Genomic DNA, 18,573 nt, shown 5'->3' with positions numbered 1-18,573 from the left:
TCCTGGGTCTCCACTGTATGTGGCGCTCCAGAATGGCAGGCTATCACTGTGACAGGGAAGCGCGCCCTGCCCGAATTTATTTTCGAGAGTCTATGGATTGGTTTGTCGCTATACAAAAAGAGGGTGCGGAACCTCCCGACTGGCTCTCAAGGGTAGCACCTTTGTTGTCTTTGCGGGAGTTTTAATGTGACGAAGCCAGCCTGACGGTGGCTGAGTATGACTTTCAGTGTGTTCATTGTCTTGTACTATTGCTGTTGTGATTTGTCTGTTCTTTTTTTTCGTGAAGTGTTTTCCAAAGCCAGGAAATAAAGAAAAAAAAAGTGGTTCAGTGGTAGAATACTCGCCTGCCACGCGGGTGGCCCGGGTTCGATTCCCTGCCGACGCATTGCTTTCCTTTTGCCGGCTTACTCACCGAACTACGCTATGAAGAGATGCGCAGTACGCCGCTGCAACATCGGCGTCGGTGGTTCAGTGGTAGAATACTCGCCTGCCACGCGGGTGGCCCGGGTTCGATTCCCGGCCGACGCATTGCTTTACTTTTGCCGGCTTACTCACCGAACTATGCTATAAAGAGATGCGCACTAAGACGCTGCAACATCGGCGTCGGTGGTTCAGTGGTAGAATACTCGCCTGCCACGCGGGTGGCCCGGGTTCGATTCCCGGCCGACGCATTGCTTTACTTTTGCCGGCTTACTCACCGAAATACGCTATAAATAGATGCGCAGTACGCCGCTGCAACATCGGCGTCGGTGGTTCAGATTCTACTTCCGGCCACCGAGCGTGACGGACGTGTGTATCATGGGCTCCCAAGGAGTGGATTCAGCGGCCCAGCCGGGCCGCGGTATCAGGAGTACGATCAAACCGAACGAGGACTACCAGCTGATTTTGCCGCATTTGCCAACAGGTTCGAGCGTTTTGCATACTGTTTTTTTGCATGGCGACGTCCAAGCCAGGCCATACCGTGTTGTAAACTTTCGTGACGCTCTTGAGCGTCTGTCATTGCTGGTGGAAGTGGTTGCCCTCGGGGCATATCAGATGAATCATGTTTGGGCCGTGACATTCTGCAATGAAGAAGGAAAAAACAAAATGCTACAGGCGGAGGCGTTCAACGTCAAGGACCACCGCTGTGTGGTCATTGACCCACGCAACCAGGGCGTCAGGCTGAAGCTGTTCTGGCTGCTACACGGCGTGCAAGACGACGACGTGAAGGCAGCTCTGGCGGCTTTTGGAAAAGTGACCGACATAACTCGGGACAAGTGGAGAGTCAAAGGCTGCGTCGACAAGTCGTCTACTACGCGCTCAGTGACATTGAAGCTGAAGGTGGGCGTCACCATCGAGGACTTACCGCACCAGTTGCGTGTTGGAGAGGACGTCGCACTCGTCCACGTTCCTGGCAGAGCTCCGCTCTGCCTCCGGTGCCGCGGCACCGGACACATACGTCGGGAGTGCCGTGTGCCACGTTGCGGGCTCTGTCGTCGCTTCGGCCACGACGACGCCCAGTGCGTGCGAACATATGCTACCGTGGCTGGTGCTGCTCGTAGGGATACTACAGAGGAGCATATTATGGACGAAGTCGAGGCGGTAGAGGCGACCCGTGAGAGTCGGGAAGAAGCAGTACCGAAAAGCATAGCCTCAGAAAAAGCAGTGCTTCCCACGGAACATGAGGCTGCCAACTCAGCAGAACCATCTGTGCCTGCCACCAGAACTGAGGCGGAGGCGGGAAAAGCAGATGATGCTTCGGTAGGTGCACCTGAGACGGTTTTGGAACCGACCGACGAGAAGGACATTGACACGGAGATGCCCGCGGCGTCAACTTTGCCAGCGAAGAGGACGCACGACGAAGCTGATGACAAAGCGACGAACTACGATGGGACGGACCATGAGGAGCCTCTTCCCAAAGCGCCTCCTGTTCGACGTGCGGCCTACAAGCCCAAGCCGAACGTCCCTCCTGATCGTAAGACTTCGTCGGGTGTCCCTCCGCCTTAGCGGAGGTGCCTTGTAGGGTCTTCGTGTTGGTAACCCGGTCTTCGATCGGGTTCAGTGCTGACACCGCGGTACTTTGCAAGCTGGAAGGATTTTTGATGAGGTGAGCTGCGAACCGATGTCACTTTGAGAGCGGCGAATCCCAACCATTTAGATGGCGCCTCAACTAACATCTAGCTTGCGTATTGCCACACTGAACGTGAGAGGTCTTTCTGCGCGAAGAAGGCAAAATCAGCTTAAACGTGTCTTGTTCGAAAACGAAATCGATCTGTTGGCTGTTCAAGAGACAAAAATTGAAAGCGAAGAGTCGACAGATGCGATGGCAGAAATTTACCGTGCAGAGTTCAGTGTTTGCGTGTGCCATGCAGAAGGAAAGTCGGGAGGGTGTCTGATTTTAACTCGAAACGGCAAAGTCGCCGTGGAAACTGTATTTTCCTGTGAAAGTGGCCGGATTGTAGCATGCGATTTTTACTTTTCTGGTGTAGAGTGGAGAGCTGTGTGTGTATATGCACCTAATAGAATTCCCGAACGAGATGCTTTTTTTCGCCGTGTTCAACCTTTCCTGCTGACAGAAAAGCGTGTACTATTGCTTGGAGATTTCAACTGCGTGTGTAGACCTGAAGATAGAAAAAGCAACAAAACCCTGCAGGACACGAGTGCCGAGCTGCTGTCTGATATGATTAATGAGGCAGAATTGGAAGACATTGGCATTATAATGCAAGGTTCAGAACAAGCACAGTACACGCATTTCCAAGGCGTTAGTCACGCAAGGCTGGACAGAATTTATGTTCCTTCTGAGGTTGTGCCCTTGTGTTCCCAGTACCAGACTGTGCACGTCAGCTTCAGTGATCATTCTTTAGTCGTGATCACACTTGGGGAGAGGAAAAGGACTGTGAAGTTTAGTTGGGAATTATGGAAATTTAATGACTCATTGTTGGAGGACGAGGAGTTTAGCAAGAAATTAAAAGACTCAGTCAAAAGCTTGTTAGAAAAAGAGACAGACTTTATACAAACGTGGGAACAATTTAAATGCGACGTGAAAGTGGCCGCTATAGAAAGAGCATGTGTTTTAAAGCGTAAAGAAAAACAGCAAGAAAAGGAACTTCGCACCGAGCTTGATTTCATGCTCAGCATAGAAGGCGTCAAGCCGGGGTTGTACAGACAAGAAATAAAAGAGACCAAAACTAAGCTTGAACTAATAGATGAAACGAAATATCGAGGTGCTGTGATAAGGGCGCGCAGCGAAAGATTTTGGCTTGGGGAGACGCCCACAAAAAGGGCGCTCAGCGACGAAAAACAGTATGCAGTTTCGAAAGAGATAAAGGAAATTTGTTATCGCAATGACGTAACTTCCGAATCTGAGGTGATTGAAAGGGCGTTCTGGAATATTACCAAAACTTGTTGAGCCTTAAAACGCCTGATGTTGAACATTACAAAACTGCATTCCTGTCGCTAATGCCAAGAGTCGAGGAGGACCTGGCGCAGGTACTTGAGGAGCCCATAACGGCAGCAGAAATCGAAGCTGCAATACAGCAGCTGAGCTTGAACAAGTCGCCTGGGCCGGACGGCCTCGGTGCCGCACTTTACAAGGCTTTGAAAACAGAAATGGCAATAGCATTACAGCGCGTAATAAGCGAGTGTTACGAAAGAAAGTTAACTCCGCCGTCTTTTCGAACTTCCCACGTGGTGTTGATCCCAAAATCGGACGACCCGAGTAGGTTGCAGTCAGTTGAGTGTTACCGCCCAATAAGCTTAACTAACGTAGACTACAAAATTTATATGAAAGTGCTAGCCGGACGACTCCAAACAGTAATTAAAACCCTTGTTGGCCCACACCAGACCTGCGGCATAAAATACAGATCCATTTTTACTAACATACACGTAGCTAGAAGTGTCCTTGAATGCTGTGATGCAACGGAGGGTCGTGTCGCCATGATGCAACTGGACCTGCATAAGGCGTTTGATAAAGTTGTGCATGAAATTTTGTTCGTGCTTTTGGAACATGTGAATGTAGGATGTATCATCACTGATGGCGTGAAAATGGTTTATGATGGCTGTACATCAAGGTTCATAATTAATAACCGCCTGAGTAATAGTATTCCTGTCTTGTCGTCAGTGAGGCAGGGTTGCCCTCTTTCTCCACTGCTTTTTGCACTTTACCTGGAGCCCTTTTGTTTAAAGCTGTTAACTACGCAAAACATTCGAGGTTACGCCTTTTGTCATAATGAAGTGAAGGTATTGGCATATGCAGATGATATAGCAGTGTTCTGCAGAGACCAGGAAAGCGTGCAAGAAGTGGTGAGAGAAGCCGTAAATTTTTGTGATGCAAGTGGCTGCGCGATAAGCTGGCAGAAATGGTTTGGTTTTTGGCATGGAAAGTGGCAGGCCACGCCAGAAGTATTCTGTCGAATGAAGTGGGTAGACACGCCAGGAAAGTACCTCGGCGTGCCGCTAACCAACTACAAAGAAAGCAAAGAATATTGGGCCCATGAAACCGAACGAGTCAAAGCTCAGACAAGCAAATGGGGCGGTCACAACTTTTCCATGTTCGCAAGAGCTACGGTGTGCAACATGTTTTTAGTAGCGAGGATTTTTTACGTTCTGCAAGCGTTAACTTTGCCAAGGACTTCAGTGCAAAGGTTGCACAGAGTGTTTGCAACATTTATTTGGGCGTCAACATGGGAACGTACCAGCCGATGCAATCTGTTCCACAAGGTGCGGAACGGGGGGCTAGGGTTGTCAAATTTGTTTCTGAGACAGATAGTCACTAGATTCTTTTTCTTGCGTCAAGATAATGATTTTCTGCGAACTGTTATACAAGTGCGATTGTCAGAATCACTGCCTGATTATGTTGTGTCATCCATGTCTGCAGGGCGGAGTGTGTTAAGTGCTTTTTTGCAAGAAGTTGTTGCAGCAGTCCGTATTCTTCGGTCAAAATTTTCCGATGAGTATCTAACCATTGTAACAAGGAAAAAGATGTACAAGGACCTGCTTGATGTGTTTCTTCCAGTGCCTGTTTATCGCAGTGCTTATCTTCTGGGTCCCGAAAGGGATGTGCTAAAAAGAGTCAAAAGAATACCGGTGAAGCCTTCAGTGCGTTCTTTCTTTTTTCAATTGCATACTGGAACCCTCCCAGTGAAGCCATGGTTGCAAAGCAAAGGCCTTTTTGTACCTTGGTCAGTAGAGTGTCTTATTTGCAAGAAAGTGGAAATTATAGAACATATCTTTCTCGACTGTCATGACGCTGTTTTTCTTTGGGATGTGTTGAAGCGCACACTGAAAAAAGATTTCCCCCTGACTCCTTTTGGAATACGCTTCCTACCATGTGCAGAGCCAGGTGAAGGGCCTTGCGACCTGCTAATGTTGCTCTGCATGCACAGCCTATGGCGTACGCGAATGGATGTCAGGCATGAACATGTTGTTGTGAATCCGGCTCATCAGTATTTCATTGAGAGCATCATGTATACTCAGGAAGTTTTCGGACAGCAAGCTCCTCAGCCTGAGTGGCTGCCTGTCCTCGACCAACTAAAATCATTTAACCCATTTTATCATCGTGCACTAGCTAGAAATTGACCTGTGCTTTTATTGTCATGTCATTGTATTTTTGTTTTGTTTGCCCGGCCAAGTCGGTAATAAAGAAAAAAAAAAGCGTCGGTGGTTCAGTGGTAGAATACTCGCCTGCCACGCGGGTGGCCCTGGTTCGATTCCCGGCCGACGCATTGGTTTTACTTTTGCCGGCTTACGCACCGAATTACGCTATAAATAGATGCGCAGTACGCCACTGCAATATCGGCGTCGGTGGTAGAATACTCGCCTGCCACGCGGGTGGCCCGGGTTCGATTCCCGGCCGCCGCATTGCTTTACTTTTGCCGGCTTACGCACCGAACTACGCTATGAAGAGATGCGCAGTAAGACGCTGCAACATCGGCGTCGGTGGTTCAGTCTGGAGCGCCATACTGAAGACTGAACCACCGACGGCAGGCTACCATTGTGACCGAGACGCAAGACATGCCAGGATTTACTTTCGCGAAAATATGGACATGTTTCTGGCCATTCAGAAGGCCGCTGCGGACCCTCCGGAGTGGCTTTCAAAACTAGAGCCGCTCTGTACATTGCCTGAATTTTAATTAGACGAAGCCAGATTCATGCTGGCTGACCACGAGTCGTATGTAGATAGCGTTTATTGTGGTTTGTTGATTGTTTGTTTTGTCCAATTTTCTTTGCAAAAGCCAGGCAATAAAGAAAAAAAAGCGTCGGTGGTTCATTCTACTTCCGGCCACCGAGCGTGACGGACGCAGGATCATGAGCTCCGGCGGAGCGGCGATAGCGGCACTTGCTGGCCGCGGAAACAGGTTTGCTGCCGACGCAGGTAAAGAATACGAGATAGTTTTGCCTACCCTGCCTACAGGACGTGTTGTTCTTAACACGGTGTTTCTTCACGGCGACGTGCGAGCGAGGCCCTACAGGGTGGGAGATTTTCGGGATGCCCTGGCCAACGCTGGTGCGCTCCCCGACGTCGTGGCGTTGGGGGCGTATCAGATTAACCACGTGTGGGCGGTGACGATGAGCACCTCAGAAGCTGCGAAGAAACTTGCTTCCTGCAAAGAGCTACAAGTGAAAGGGCGCCGGTGCATTATTTTCGACCCTGAAGATCAGCAGGTAAAGCTGCGCCTGCATTGGATGCTGCACGGTGTGGCGGACGACGACATCCGGACTGCTTTCGCGGCATTTGGCAACGTGACGGAGGTGACGCGGGAGCGTTGGCGTGTCCAAGGAATGAAGGAGAAAGGCTCGACCATCAGGACCGTGCAACTGAAGTTGAAGCCGGGAATTAAGGTGGATGATTTGCTACACCAGGTCCGAGTAGCCGGTGAGGCTCGACCACCAGGACCGTGCTACTGAAGTTGAAGCCGGGAATTAAGGTGGATGATTTGCCACACCAGGTCCGAGTAGCCGGTGAGCTGGCCCTCGTTGTTGTCCCTGGGCGACCGATGCAGTGCCTGCGTTGCCACTGCACGGGTCACGTTCGCCGCGACTGCAAGGTGCACAGGTGTTCCCAGCGCAGGCGCTACGGACACGTGGACGCGGACTGCGTCCGTACCTACGCGTCAGCTACCGGGCTCGGAAAGGCGAACGACACTGCGGAACTCATGGACATCACCGAGGCGGAGGAAGCAGCCACTGGTACGGACGAGGCGGGCAAGTCGGCTTCTACGCTTGCGACGTCTGGGACTCCCAGTGACGACACCAAAGCGGCCGACGAACCAGAGAGCCAACAGACGACGGGAGGCTCCCTCAGCGTCTCTAACGAGACGTCAGAGAACGGGGCGTGCCCATCAGAGCCCGTGGTCGACGAGGGAAAGGACCTGAACGAGGACCACCACGAGAATACCGGTGCCCGCACAACAAGTCACGCCCCCCGTTACCACCCCGGCGAAGCGTCCCCATGACCAGGCCAGCCCCGAAGGGGCCAAAGTGGTAGCACCCGGCGTCGAGGAGCCCCCTGCAAAGACGACTCAAGCCCGGCGGTCGTCGTTCCGGCCACGCCCAAACTATGCGGCCGACAAACGGTACTCCTCCGCAGACGAGGTACTACTCGAGAAGACGCCGGATGATACCGGCGCCGGATGATACCGGCGGCAACAGTGGCGTCTAGCGGCGCGCTAGACGTGGAAGGTAAGCACCACGCTGTTGATTCCTTCCTCTTGCGTAAAAATGGCTCCCGCCTCCGCCTTTAGAGTCGCTACATTGAATGTGAGGGGCCTGGCGGCAAGGAAAAAACAAGGTCAGGTGTACCGACTTATTACGGAGCGCGAGATATGTGTATTGGCCGTGCAGGAGACGAAAGTGGACGGCAACGAAGGAACCGACAGCATGGTCCGACGTTTCACGACTAGATTTTATGCTGTCGTCAGCCAAGCAGTGGGAACATCGGCTTGCTGCGTGCTTTTTGTAAAGAAGATGCCGGGGCTAGAGGTGCAGGCTTATTTCTCGTGTGTGTCGGGCCGGTGTATTGCGCTTGATTTTTGTCTGAACGGCACTGAGTGGCGCATTGTTACCGTGCACGCGCCGAATGTGGTTGAGGAAAGGGTTGCCTTTTTCCAAAGCCTCCAAGAGCGCCTTTGCACGGAGAGGCGGCTCATTGTATTAGGCGACTTCAATTGTGTTCTTAATGCGCGCGATAAGTCAAGCATCCGGGGGTTTCGAGACAGGAGCACTGAAGTGTTGATGCGAATGATCGAGAACGGAAAGCTTGAGGATGTGGCTGAACTTATTGAGGGTGCGTGGGCAGTGCAGTTCACTCATTTCCAGGGCTCAAGCCATGCACGGCTGGACCGCATTTACGCATCAGTCGACCTTGCCCCTGATTGCAATCATTATGAAGTTGTGGGAGTCTCCTTCTCAGACCACTGTTTAGTTGAGTGTTACCTGGGAAGTGTGAACCGAAGCAAGGCATTTTCGTGGGAAATGTGGAAGCTAAACACGTTTCTTCACGACGATATCTACTGCAGAGCAGTAAAGGATGAAATAGGGAAAATAAACCCGCGCAAGAACCTGAAGATTTGGCTACAGTGGGAGCTAAGTAAAGAATCTTTAAAAATCAAAGCAATAGAAAGGGCGACATGTATCCGTTATAAGGAAAAACAAGACGAAGCTGAGCTAAGGGCACTGCTTCAAACGCTGATGAGGCAGGAATGCAAAGAGCCTGAGAAATGGATTGAAGATGTCAGGAAAACAAAACAAAAGATAGAGCTTATGGAAGAACGGCGTTACCGCGGAGCACTAGTGAGGGCGAGGGCGGAAGACACAGCTGCTGGCGAAGCGCCATCGAAACGTGCTCTTGGTCTAGAAAAAGCGCGCGCTGAAAGAAATCACATCGATAAAATAGATTGGGGGGGGTATCTTATCGGCAGACACTGACCACATCAAAGAAGCCTTTAATGAATACTACCAGAGGCTTTTTTCATCGACTCCTGTAGACGCAGTAGCCTTTACGCATCAGTTTCTTGGTGCAATGCCACGGTTTGACGAAGAAAGCAAAAAGAGACTGGAACTAGAAATAACTCACAGCGAGGTAGAGCACGCGATAGATCAGTTAAACCTAGGAAAATCACCAGGAACAGATGGACTCAGTGCGGCACTTTATAAAGAATTTAATCACGAAATTGCCCCAGTGCTGTGTACAATGTTCAATGAAGCCTATGAAATAAAGGTATTGCCTCCGTCTTTTGGGACCTCCCATACAGTGCTCATACCTAAAACGGATGATATAGAGAAATTAAATTGGTTACAGCGTATCGACCGATAGCACTACTAATGTGGACTACAAAATTTTTATGAAGGTATTGGCGCGAAGACTGCACACAGTGATATCGGATATTGTTGGACGCCACCAGACATGTGGAATCAAAGGGCGCTCAATTTTTATGCGAAGCATATTAACGTAGGTTTCGTGCCTTCGCGCGACGCCCGGCGGTGGCCACCATTGACCTTCAAGTGACCTTCAAGTAGGTCACGTGACATGACGTCACGTGATGACCTCACACCGGCTGCAGATGGGGCCTGATATCGCGCCGTCGGTCGCCTCCCGGCGGTGGCCACCATTGACCTTGAAGTGATGGATGGATGGATGGAAAAAACTTTATTGTCAATAAATTGGTGTTCTTGACCCTTACGGGTCACTGGGCGCCGTGGTCGATCCTTGGTCCAGGATGCCGCACCTGACTGCTGCCATCGTGGCTCGGCGCACAAGGAATCGTTGCGCTTCCTCGTCCTCGCTGGCCAGCAAGTGCTCCCACTGCATCACACTCGGGTTTATTCTTGGCTCTAAGTCTGCCTTAGGGCAGGTCCATGTGATATGTTCTAGTGTAGGTTCACCCTGACACCACGGACATTCGTCTGCATTTTGTGTAGGGAAAATCTTGTGTAGTTTGTGAAAGTGTGGGTAGGTACCGGTTTGTAGTCTGCGCCAGTCTACCGCCTCCCCTTTGGTGAGCCTTTTGTGTGGGGCTGGGTAGCGTTTCCTCTGACCCCTGTAATGATCGAGTATATCTGAGTACGTGGGGGTAACTGGCTCAAAGGTGCCTATGGTGCAAAGTGCTGAGTCGGCTCGGTTGACATACCCTCGAGCTAACTCGTCTGCTTCCACGTTGCCCCTCATCCCCTCATGTCCGGGAACCCACACTATACTATGTTTAGTGTTTTTGTGTCTTCTCGTCATGTGTAGAATATGATTGACGATGCTGTCGATCCTGCCTCTTGTGTAGTTTCTACATGCTTGTTTGGAGTCCGTCACTATAGTGAGGTTGTGTCCTGTTGCGTTGCCGTGCGATATTGCGAGAGCAATGGCGGCTTCTTCAGCTGCTTCTATGTTTGGGTTGTTTATCGTTGCGCTCGTTATTTCTTGCCCTCCTTCGTCTGTTACAACGGCGATTGTTTTGCGTTGGTATCGGTACTTTGCTGCGTCCGTGTTGACTACGTTGGGATTGTCGCTGAGTTCCCTGGTGAGTGCTCGGACTCTGGCTTGTCGTCTTTCATGATGTAAATTCGGATCCATGTGTCGTGGTATTGGTCTTACCCGGATGTTGTTTCACATGATGTGACGTCACGTGATGACGTCACACCGGCTGCAGATGGGGCCTCATATCGCGCCGTCGGACGTCGCCCGGCGGAGTCCTCCACGCTTCGGTTCGCGCCATCGCGCGCGACGCGGCGGCGGCGCCACCATCGCTGCATCACGTGAAATGTGACGTCACGCCAGGGATGAGGCGGCGCGCTCCCGCCGTCGCGGCAGTCTCTGTGCCCGCAACCGCGCCAGCGTCTTTGCGCCGGGCGTGTATGCGGTCAAAATGCCTCCAAACGCTAAGGACATGCTTCGCATCCACTGGGCTTAACCTTGATAAGCCTCCAATTTTTTCCAACATTCACAAAGCGCGCAGTGTGCTTGAAAGCTGTGACGACATCAGTGGGCGAGTAGCGAGGCTTCAAATTGATCTCGAAAAGCCATTTGATTGTGTTTCCCATGAAATTTTGTTTACCGTTTTAGACCATGTCAAAGTCGGTTCAGTTATCCGTAAGGGTGTAGCCCTGGCGTATCGAAACTGCACGGCAAGACTGATCGTTAACAAGAGTCTGGGGGCCCCCATTAGCGTGCAGCGTTCGGTGCGTCAGGGCTGCCCCCTCAGCCCTCTCTTGTTTTGTATTTACATCGAAACGCTGTGCATGAAAATCATAGAAAACAATAGTATTAATGGCTTTAGGTTACATGCAGCTGAATTTAAGCTGCTGGCCTATGCAGATGACGTTGCAGTATTTACGGTTGATCAGGGGAGCATAAGTGAAGCTGTCGGGTGTGTACGCGCGTTCAGCGAAGTCACAGGTAGCGGGGTTAACTGGTCCAAGTGTCTTGGGCTCTGGCATGGATGGTGGCCATCCCACCCGGACCATTTCGCCAACGTACCGTGGGCGACGACCCCGGGCAAGTATATGGGCGTTCCGCTCGATGCTTATCGCGATAGCGAGGAGTATTGGAAAGAGCAAACTAAAGACGCACGTGACCGAGCTGGGAAATGGAAAGGCACCAGCTTTTCAATTTTTGCCAGAGCTACAGTCTGCAATCTTTTTTTTATTAGCAAACTCTGGTATGTGATGCAGGCTTTGCATTGCTCGCGTGTGAACGTTCAGAAGCCACACAGGATTTTTGCAGTTTTCATATCAGCGTCCGAAAGGGAACGTTGTAGCAGAACGAACCTGTTCCGGCGGGTAAAAGACGGGGGGGCTAGGGCTAGGGCACCTCTTTTTAAGGCAGCCGGTGAACCGTTTTTTGTTTTTTCGCGACGTCACAGACCCATTCTTGCGCACCGTGTGCCAAATGAAGCTGCGGCGATGGCTGCCGGAGTTTGTGGTATCCACAGAAGAGCTCTGTGGTGGAACTTTTGGTTACTACAAAGAGATTGTAACAAGCGTTCGGTTTCTTTCGGCACGTTTTTCCACCGATTATTTGTGGAAAAGTAAAAGGAAAAAGTTGTACAATGATCTTTGTGATATTGTTTTCCCAGAGCCCATGTACAGGGCCTTGTACAGTGGAGGCCCGGGAGGGGATGTTTTAAAAACGGTGAAGAAAATGCAGGTGCCACCAGGAGTAAAGACTTTCTTTTTTAAGTTACACACCGGGACGTTACCAGTTGAAAAGTTTCTAGAGGGAAAGGATTTCTTTTTACCGTGGGGATCGATCTGCTTAATTTGTAAACAGCCTGAAACGATAGACCATGTTTTTTTGCATTGCTGGGAAGGGGTTTATTTTTGGGACGTGTTACAAAGGACCATAAAGAAAGAGCTACCACTTGACGCGCACGGAATTCGCTATTTAAGCACTGATAATGAGGATGGGGCACCTTTTGATCTCATAATGCTCTTGGGCCTCCACTGTATATGGCGCTCCAGAATGGCAGGCTACCATTGTGACAAAGATGCACGACCGGCCCGAATTTATTTTCGGGAAAGAATGGACTGGTTTCTTGCCATCCAAAAAGCAGCTGCGGAGCCTCCCGAGTGGCTCTCAAGACTAGAGCCGTTGTGTATGTTGCGGGAATTTTAATCTGACGAAGCCAGTCTCGTTGCTGGCTGACCACGACAGTGTCGTATGTATATAGCGTTATGTGTATTTTTGTTGCGCAATGTCATGAGCCAAAGCCAGGCAATAAAGAAAAAAAAAAGCGTCGGTGGTTCAGTGGTAGAATACTCGCCTGCCACGAGGGTGGCCCGGGTTCGATTCCCGACCGACGCATTGCTTTTACTTTTGCCGGCTTACGCACCGAATTACGCTATAAATAGATGGGCAGTAAGACGCTGCAACATTGGCGTCGGTGGTTCAGTGGTGGAATACTCGCCTGCCACGCGGGTGGCTTCGATTCCCGGCCGACGCATTGCTTTACTTTTGTCGGCTTAAGCAACCAACTACGCTATAAATAAATAGATAGGCAGTACGCCGCTGCAACATCGGCGTCGGTGGTTCAGCATGGTACTAATACCAAAACAGAAGAGCCAGAGAAGCTGATGTTGGTTGAGTCCACGACCGGCTTTATTACGGCGACTCGCAACTTGCAAGTGTGACCGGCGACTCGCAAGTGTGAACGGGCCTTGAAGGCTGATAGCGGCAATATTTCTCTTTCTCAGAGCAGCAGTTTTGCAGCTAAAACAAGCTCAAAGAGCGGTTGTACTGGTGGGCGCGGCTCTGGTGCTACTGGAGCGGCGTTTTTTTTTTTTTTTTGCGCGCACAGCTGCACAATTTCATCACGGTTGTTTCTGCTCTGTACCTAGCAGCATCCCAGGGCAACGCCGTGCTGCTTTCCGCCAATCTACAATAAAAAGCGCTATGCACACTTACTTCTTTTCAGGAGCGTTCACCCGATTGTTAATCATTTCAAGATGCACTCAACATGAAAAATGAGATACCCTTCGCTGTGCGCCCGCTCGATTTGCAGAGCGGAACGCAGCAATACAACATCGCGGGCGATGATTTTTACGGCCTACGAAATGTAAAGGCTCTCAGCAGTAATTGCGTTCTTGGCACGTATGCGGGCAGCAAGCAGAACAGCCGGCAACACGGAGTTCAGACGCACACAAAAACACAACGAAGCCGCCACTGCTACCGCTAAGCCAGCCCGCACTCGGCGTGGGGGTGGGGTGCCTGGATGCGCGCCCTCGCCCCCGCTCCGTTCAGGGTGGGGACATTCTTTGAAGGACCTGTTGCCGCCCGACCGGTTTTCGTAGCCGCTGTCCGCCATTGCCTAGCCCACTCTCCGCGGAGCCAGCACGTGTGAACTTCGCGCGGCCGCCTGGCCGTGGTTTTCGGCCCGGAATGCCTGGCTGCTGTGTGCCGCTGTGCACCAACCATTCTAGAAATGGTTGGAAGATGTATCACTTTCCGACGGAGCCAAAGAGAAGACTTCTGTGGATCGCAAAAGTCAAGCGTGATAAGTGGCAGCCGACGAAGGGATCATGCGTGTGCAAAGTGAGTATTATGAGCTTCGCTTTTGTGTTTAAAACTTACTGCCGTGCACGTAATAACCGTGCTTGGAGTCCATCCTTTTGTAGTGTGCAAAAGAGTACTCAGAAGCAGTAGAAATACTGCCATGTGACACGAGCCAGTGTTCCGTGCCTGCATCATCAAACTGTACAATGCCAGCATTTTTATACGCTTCTAAAACACATTAGACCTGAGCCCAGCGCTGAAAGAATTATGCGTTGATGCTCCCGGTTTCGCTCCTTTATAAAGGTATTATAAGCTTCACGCTTTATTTTTTTTTTGTGGTTCTGACATTGCCTGCAGGCCCACTTTGAAGAGAACAACTTCGAGCAAAATCGTGCCGACGGCTGGAAGAAGCTGAAACCAAATGCTGTACCAACTGTGTTTCCCTTTCGCGGTAAGTACCGGCAATAATTCGTATCATCGTTGCATGCGCCAAATACTCGCCTCTGCATTATTTTGAAGAACTTCACCGCCACTAGTGTATTCGAGCTTGCAATCGCTTGCATAGATCTAATTACGACAACGGCCATTCTTGTTTGTACCACCAGCTTATTTTGTTTTGTTATTGCAGCTTTGCCCCAGAAAAGGAAGCCACCAAAAGAAAGGATGGGACCTCCGGTGCCATCTGGGGCATGTGAAGGGGAAAGCGTGCCGCCGTGTGAAGATGATGCTTCTGTAACAGCTGGAATCTCATCGGATAAAAGCAAGGATCCAGCCTCGGGGTTACTGACCAGCAACATCGATCTGCCTCTAGAACAGGACTGCTGCCCACGAGCAGGCAGCCTCAGCCATTCGCCAAGTGATGGAAGCAGTGCGCAACGATTGCAAGGTTGGTCTCCTGCTGCACTGTCTGGAGAAGATGATGTACAATCTGCTAATATCTCGCACGCAGAGCTAAATAAGCAACTCGCAGATATGAAGAGGAAGTATAATCAACTCCGTGACGCGCACAGCAAGGCTAATGCAACAATTCAATGCCTTAAAAAAAAAGTGCAAAAGCTAGAGCGTAATTTAGAAAATCTTGGAAAGCACATGAAATTCTTGAACAAAGATCAAGTGGAAGCACTTTCTCGAAATAGCAACCAAGGCAACACATGGTCACCAAAAACAATCCGGCAAGCACTACAGATAAAATTCTCATGCGGAACCTCGGGTTACGAAACAATCAGGAAACTCGGATGCCCACTTCCATCCAATAGGACTCTTGCGCGTCGCCTCCAAGGTCTGAGTTTTACGCCGGGGATCCTAACTGAGGTGGTTGAATTGCTAAAGATGAAAGCAGAAGGCATGAAGGATGTCGAGAAAGACTGTGCCTTATTCCTCGATGAAATGGAGATCGCTCAAGGATATGAGCTCGATCGTGCTGGAGACGCTGTGTATGGGGGGAACACCTTGCCTCTAAAGCCAGATGAGCCTGCTCACCATGCCCTGGTATTCATGGTGGGCGGCCTCACTCAGAGATGGAAGCAAGTAATTGCATACCATTTCACTGGTAGTCACGTAGATGGTCCGACCCTCAAGGAGTGCGTTCTGCAGATTGTTGAACTCTGTGCCGACATTTCTCTGCGAATCCGCGTCGTGACTTCGGACATGGGAGCTTCAAACCGGGCGATGTGGCGAGGGCTTGGATTTACGAGCAACAGAAATTCTCGAACATTTTGCTCAATACCACATCCTTTCCTTGAAGGTAAAAAGCTATTTTTTACTGCGGACGCAGCACACGTGCTGAAGAATATCAGGGGCCAGCTTCTGAATTCATCTGTTTTTACTCTTAGTGATGCAACTGTATGTCAACATGGCTTGTCATCTAACGAAGTAAGAATGGATCATGTACGCGCTGTAGTAGAGTACGACAGTGACAAAGAGCTAAAAGTCGCGCCAAAGCTCTCAGAGGCGCATGTTACTGGTGGCCACTTCACCAAAATGAAAGTGGGAGTAGCTGTGCAGTTCTTCAGGGAGGCTCCTGCCGCAATCCGGCATTTGGTGAGGCATCAAATTCTGGGCCCAGAAGCGGAGACTACCGCATGGTTCCTCGAACTGGTATCTAAGTGGTACACAATTATGTCTTCACGACACCCATCAACCGCTCTAAGCCTTGAAAACATGGAGAAATACCATTCAGCCATCGGCACACTTATGTTGGCGCTTGAAACCTTTCAAGGTATGAAAGCAGGTAGCACGCCTCAGTGGAAACCGTCTCAAGCAGGCCTCGTAATATCAACAACAGTTGTTGTTCGGCTTCACGATACTCTCCTAAAGAGCGAAGGCTATAAGTTTTTTTTAACAAGCAGGATTCTGCAGGACTGCCTCTAAAACCTATTTTCTGTCGTACGCATGAGGAAGCCGGTTCCTAATGCGTATGATATGAAGTGTGCATTGAAGCTTGTTTGCGTGAGTCAGTTTTTGCACACACCTTCGACAACGAACTATGAAGTCGACGATGGCCAATACCTTGTTGACATGCTGTCGAAAGGCCTGAAGGAGCACACCGAAGCCGAAGTGGAAGACATTGACGACGCGGAAATACCTTTCATTGAGGCGCTATCATCAGCTGATTGTGCCATCCTGTTCCACATTGGTGGCTGTAAAAAGCATCATCAAAGCGTTTAACTCGTGTGGCCAGTGCAAGGCCGCAGTCTTGGGGTCCAGCAGCAGCGAGCATGCATATTTAACTGCGCTCAAGGAATATGTTTGCGATGGCAACAACCTTCACTATCCGAGCAATGCAGACATGAGCACTCTACAGTCTTGTGAGGAGCATTTCAGGGGAATCACCACATGGACGGATAACGCGCTCACCATGAAATCGCCAGTGCAGGTCGTAACTGCATATCTGCACAAAATGTTGCGACCCAATCTCGAAACTTGCGAGCAGCACAAGGAAGCCGTCCAGAAGATGCTCATCTCAAGCTACGCACGGCTGCGGCTGCGCATACACCTTCGTAAGGTTGGAGCAAGAACAGTCAGTGGAAACGCAAGTAAGACATGTGCAGGAGCAAGCCTGCCGTGAACTCTGAAACTGCCCTGCAGTGCCCTGTACATCGCCGCAGCATATCCCCTTTCATATTACCTTAGTAACAGTGGTATTTTTTTTTGTCCTTTCTTCAATACCATCTCGTCCTGCATTTTTAATTGTTTTCTGTAGTGTACTACCTTGCATTTTTACGCTGCAGAGCTCATTTTCCCCTTCAAGCTACAGCAGCATCCGAATAAAATCCTTCAAAAGTTTGCTCGGTGTGTTCAATATGCCTGTTTTAAACTGTGTATTCGAAGCTATAGTGTGAAACTCGCTGCTTAAATTTATTCCCCAAGTCTGACATAAATGCCAGAGTTTTCGTTCATTAGGTTACTTCTATTAATTCTTTCAGCAATTGAAGTTCATATCTTAATGTCCCATAATGACAGTTTAGCAAAAGTAAAATTTCGTCAGCACGCCTTGCCTTCGGAAGGTGCAACACCGAGAGCTCGCATAGGCTAAAGAGAAGCTCACACCACGCCAGTAAAAATCAGAGAACTACGGCATCTGCCATACCGCGAGAACAGAGCGATTCACGTCGCATACTTTCTAAGCGAACAATTACTTCACTGTGTTTCGAAGCAAAACACACTGCATTTGTGAACCATATAATGTCGCAGCATAGGCTGAGCAAAACTGTACCATGAAAAAGTTAGCTTCCTTTGTCTATTATTTTGTCCTGCCCCCTCTTCAAGTAATTTTATCAGCACGAAACGTGCACGCGGACGAGAAACTAGGGGCATAGTCGTATGTTTGCAGCGCGCTCTCTGAGAGAGGGCTATGCAATGGCGGACGCCGTAGCAGACGACGCGGTTGTCCTCACCATGAACGGAGCGGGGGCGAGGGCGCGCATCCTGGCACCCTACGTGGGGGTAGGGTGCCTCGATGCCAACGCTGCGCCGTACAGGGTGGAGATGGATGGATGGATGGATGGATGGGTGGATGGGTGGGTGGATGGATGGATGGATGGGTGGGTGGATGGGTGGATGGATGGGTGGATGGATGGGTGGATGGATGGATGGGTGGATGGATGGATGGATGGATGGATGGATGGATGGATGGATGGATGGGTGGATGGATGGATGGATGGGTGGATGGGTGGGTGGGTGGATGGGTGGGCGGGTGGGTGGGTGGATGGGTGGGTGGATGGGTGGGTGGATGGGTGGGTGGATGGGTGGGTGGATGGATAGGTGGATGGATGGGTGGGTGGTGTTGTGACTGTACTTCGGACCACGTGGGCCCGATCAGGCATCTACCGTGAACAATCACCAAGGCCGACAACCTCGCGACGACCATGGGAAGTGGGATGCTTGGAATGCCCCTCCGAGCCTCAGCGGATTAGTGTAGCAGGAATTTCAAGGGCCATTGTCAGCAGTAACCCCAGCGAAATTCCTTGAGCGGATTAGTGTAGCAGGAATGCCGGAGGTATTGTCCGAGCGACCACAGCGGAGATGACCACTATAGCGGCGAAAGCCGGGGACGCGCCGGAGGTATTGTCCGGGCGACCACAGAGGAGGCTACGTGCCGGCGCCGGTCACGCTGG

At 50.6% G+C, this 18,573-nt stretch overlaps 2 non-coding genes and 1 pseudogene across 2 annotated transcripts; all 3 read left to right on the top strand.

Annotated features, from left to right (window-relative positions):
- The first annotated feature begins 457 nt into the window (after positions 1 to 457).
- On the top strand, positions 458 to 528 carry TRNAG-GCC (transfer RNA glycine (anticodon GCC)). The gene has a single exon. It is a non-coding gene; the product is annotated as a tRNA-Gly (tRNA).
- Positions 529 to 600: 72 nt separating this feature from the next.
- On the top strand, positions 601 to 671 carry TRNAG-GCC (transfer RNA glycine (anticodon GCC)). Its single transcript has one exon. It is a non-coding gene; the product is annotated as a tRNA-Gly (tRNA).
- Positions 672 to 13,780: 13,109 nt separating this feature from the next.
- Positions 13,781 to 17,024, top strand: LOC149369894 (uncharacterized; annotated as a pseudogene).
- The last annotated feature ends 1,549 nt before the right edge of the window (positions 17,025 to 18,573 follow it).

Source organism: Amblyomma mixtum, chromosome 1 (assembly GCF_055824585.1).
Source record: "Amblyomma mixtum isolate Tamu chromosome 1, ASM5582458v1, whole genome shotgun sequence".
Lineage (NCBI taxonomy): Eukaryota > Metazoa > Arthropoda > Arachnida > Ixodida > Ixodidae > Amblyomma > Amblyomma mixtum.
Note: the sequence above shows the minus strand (reverse complement) of the source record. Positions and strands in the feature narration are given on the sequence as shown.